At 36.6% G+C, this 4,556-nt stretch overlaps 1 pseudogene; it reads right to left on the bottom strand.

Annotated features, from left to right (window-relative positions):
• The window catches only part of LOC141281914 (uncharacterized), a 3,430-nt pseudogene extending 531 nt beyond the window's left edge, over positions 1-2,899 (bottom strand).
• Between the last annotated feature and the right edge of the window lie 1,657 nt (positions 2,900-4,556).

The following is a 4,556-nucleotide window of genomic DNA, read 5'->3' as shown; positions in this document are numbered from 1 at the left end:
CAGCCAAGCAGTTTCAGATCTCCGCCTTTAAACGATGCGTAATTAATGTCAGACATATAAAAAGCGCTTGTCAATGTTTAAACCCAATTTCAAACAGCAAGAATGGCTTATATTTCCAAAAACCTGCAGCAATCAGACAAGCAAAAGTGCGTACGTCTGCTCAGACCCTGACGTGGCGCTAAGCACTTTTCCACGTCAAAGACGGTTTTTATAAATATGGACTTTGCCGTGGATTTTCGCCTACGCACACTTTACGATCAAATCTGTGCGTACGCAGGCTTTATAAATGAGGCCCCAGATTTCAGCACGCAAGTCTGCACTGGATGCATCCTTGATATCAAAAACACATCCGGGTATTTTCATGCGTCCTCTGTGAATTGTAATTGAACTTCGACTGTTCATGATGACGTAGAGCGAGAACACAAGGAAGCAAGATGGCTGAAGAACGTACATTGAGAAACAGCCACAGACTTCCTGCCTGCATGACATTTTTCTCATTTAAAGCAACTGAGGGTCATATTTAATTTGACAGATATGGACTCTGATTCTCATTTTAATAACTTGCGACACAAATTAAGACATTACTGTCACTATAACTTTTTTTAATAAAATAAAGGTTGAGCCTTCTATAATGATGTATTGTTTGTTGGGATAAGTACAATCTTTTACATTAAATAAGTAAACGACAAGAATCAGGCTGCACTCGCTATGCTGCCCATGATATAATTTGATCAGTAAGAGGTTTTAACTACAGAGGTTAACATGAACCTAATAATGAACTGCGCTTATACACATTAATTAATTAATATTAATTTTAAACCTTAATGTAAAGCATTTCCATGAAATTAAAGATATACATTCCTTACAATTTAGAGATGTACATGGTATTAGATTTCATTTCACTAAATACATTTCTCCAAACTGATAACACGTGATGTACATTGACCTTTGATGAAAACAAATTGAACAACATGTTCAGAAAGCAGCTGAAATCAAGTTTTACCAATTAGTTAAGCATAACTTGCATGCTGTCGCAACCTTTACAGTAGCAGCATGTAGGATAAATGTATATTTTCCGTATTAGCTTACCTGCTGTTCGCGAGCTATTTTTGAAGACTTGCGGCTATCTGCTGCATATAAAATATATAAAATGTAAAAAACATGCTTGTTTTTGTACAAAAAAATATGAATATGTGATTCAGGCAACACTGATTAGGATACGCTGATTAATGCATTTATTACAATATGAAATATGATGTAAAACATAATTTATTATAAAAGTACAAATCTTTTGTACAACATGAAGTAAACACACGGAAAAAAAGGTTAAAGTACAAAGGCAGTGATTCAGTGTTAAGATTCTATAGAAAATATATGTGATTTAAGTTATGAAACTTAACTTTAACATCAGTTAAAACAATAATAACAAATAACAGACTTTATATGAATAATAAAGAAAAATAAATTGAGACAAAAAATTTCCGGTTAAATGTGTCCAAAGGGAATATTTCATGTTTGATCATTAGATACTGAAGAGCAGAGCAGCTGCACTGAGCCAGCAGGAAATTTCAGAAAAAATTGCAAAGATAAATCTGCCCTCGGCGGTATACACGGCACTGACTGCCCACTGATCAACTTGAAACCAAATATCCAAAATCAGAAGAAACTGACCACACATTTGAAGTTTATTAATCTATATTCTCGACAAACAGGTACATTTAATGACACAGAAAGAGTAATATTTCAAATATTTAGCAGGTTTTAAGCTCCACTGCTGCAAAATGCATTCTGAGAAACTTGGCTGTCGTAAATCCACACAAGTCACCTTCTGATGCATCCTCAATAAAATGAGGGGATCAAGAACACATATTGAGAAACGGCCTCAATCTGTTTTGCCGTACACAATTTTTGTTTTCTGTGCAAATGTACACTTTAAGTAAGGACCCTCCAGACAGTTTTATTAATAAGACCTCAGCTGATTTCTAAACGTTGTTGCCATATCCACACTTTTGACTCATGAATGGTTTCTTTTGAGTGTGGATTCTCATGTGTATTTTAAGGTTAGCTTTTGTTTTGTAACTCTTTTTACACTCATGGCATGTGAACGGTTTCTCTTCAGTGTGAGTGATCAAATGTGCATTAAGGCTTGGTTTTGTCCTGAAACTCTTTCCACACGGTTGACACACATATGGTTTCTCCCCGGTGTGAATTCTCACGTGTCTGTTAAGGGGACATTTTTTATAAAACCCTTTCCACAGTGTTGACAAGTAAATGGTTTCTCTCCAGTGTGTCTTATCATGTGTGTTATAAGGCTAGATTTATTTTTGAAACATTTTACACACTCATGGCATGTGAACGGTTTCTCTTCAGTGTGAGTTCTCAAATGTGCTTTAAGGTTTGGTTTTGTCCTGAAATTCTTTCCACACTGTTGACACACGTATGGGTTCTCTCCAGTGTGAATTCTCACATGTGCATTAAGGTCACGTTTCATTTTAAAACACTTTCCACATTGTTGACACACGTATGGTTTATCTCCAGTGTGAATTCTTAAGTGTACATTAAGGTAAATTTTTTTAATAAAACTCTTTCCACATTGTTGACAAGTGAACGTTTTTTCTCCGGTGTGAAGTGTCATGTGTCTCTTAAGAGTGTCTTCACTTCTGAAACTCTTTCCACACTGATGACAAGTGTAAAGTCTCTCTCCAGTGTGAACTCTTACGTGTATCTTAAGTTCACTTTTATACAGGAAACTCTTGTCACAATGCTGGCACGCGTGTGGATTTCTCCTCATGTGAACTTTCTTGTGCCGGCTAAGGCTCGATTTAAAGGAGAAACTCTTTCCACACTGTTGACATGTGAAAGGTTTCTTCTTACTGTGAGTCCTCTTGTGATCTGCAGGGCTTTCATCTTCACTGAAACTATTTTCACACTTTATGTCTTCTGTCTTCAGAGTTTCTTTCTGTGAAACATTATGGTTTATTTTTACAAACTGATGTTTCTCATCCACTTCAGCTTGACTCTCCTCTTTCACTTCCATCATATCTAAAATGAAGACAGTAAATAGTTAATATTGATAAATCAGAGTGACAAAACACATTTGAGATTGTCATGTATCCATGTTATTTTTAATGTAAAGTAAATTATGTAATTTCTATTGTCAATTTCAGCTCTTGTAGTTTAAAGGCACTCTAAGCGAATTTGTGTGATGTCACTTCTTGTTAACGTTTGAAGTGTTTAAAGAGAAAACAGGATACGCACATCCAAAAAAAGTCTTAACCAGGTGCAAGATCAAAGGATGAATCAACAAAACTGAAAAACAGTGTGCAGATCTTTTTCGATTTTTTAACGTTCGAAGTGTTGTCAAAAATGGAGTGTAGCTAACTCCCCCATTCAAAAATCCTTTTTGTCGTTTATTGGCTGGAACACTTTGGGGCTGTTTACACTTGGTATTAAGATGTGTTTTTATCAATCGGTTCACAAGTCTCTCTGTTGTCATTTAAACGCGAGCGGGAGTAATGAGTCCACTCACAAGTCCACTGCTTGTTTAGCAAATAAACATGCTGCACAGGGTTTTGTACATGTATATGTTAGAGCTTTCTCTGAATTTTCAGCATAATTGATGAAATAGGATCACGCAAATTTCACACGCTTGCAGAATGAAACTGTGGAGATCAGCCGCTTTAGTTTTATCAATGAAAGCCTAAAGATAACGCTGTACACCGTGTTTTCACGCCAGAAGTCAGAAAAGACTTAAAACATTGATCTCAGTACCTCAGATTAGGTAAATGGGCAGAGAGAAGGGGGTCCGCGTGGCTGTTCGAACACATTCAACCACATGTGCGTTTACACTAAAAAAAAGCAATCCGATCGAAAGGATTTTCGACTACCTCTAAATGTGGTTGAAAGTGGACGAGACGAAAACGTTTTGAACACCATTTACACATGATATTAACATCATCCACTTGTGATCCGATCGATGAAAACGCATGTTAATGCCAAGTGTAAACAGCCTCTTTGTATGTTTCGTGGGGGTTGGTTTGACCACTTTGTTTTTGTTGCAGTTTGCGAAGCCTGGGCTGTCTACAGAGACCGAAATGCGAAATTGCCCTGATTGTCAGGAAACTATGGCTCTGTGTGGTTAAAGCTGCTCCATCTGAAAACAGCTGATGGCGATTTACTACTACTCAAGGAACCGGCATTACTGACGAGATGCGCGTGACAATCACATGCGATTTATCGTGCAGCCCTAGAAGACAGTAAACCACAAATAAATCTTTTACATAGTTTAGTAGTAGCATATTCTTCTTGGCAGAATTTATCATTATAATTAACTTAATTATGTGCTGTATTTTGTATTACCATAGTCCCTAAATGTATTTAAATGCAGGGAATGGGATTTAAGTCAACCTCCCATTTTGTGCCCCCCACTTCTCAAACCAAAGTTACACCCTTGGGTTTAAGTAAGAGTATTTTGGAAAAATACCATAAAATTGCCAAAATTTTATCCATGTTCCTCTCTTTTTATGTTGGTCAGTTGAATGTTAAATGAATCCAAT

The sequence above is a fragment of the Paramisgurnus dabryanus genome, chromosome 3, assembly GCF_030506205.2.
Source record: "Paramisgurnus dabryanus chromosome 3, PD_genome_1.1, whole genome shotgun sequence".
NCBI lineage: Eukaryota > Metazoa > Chordata > Actinopteri > Cypriniformes > Cobitidae > Paramisgurnus > Paramisgurnus dabryanus.
This window is presented reverse-complemented; position numbering and strand designations above follow the sequence as displayed.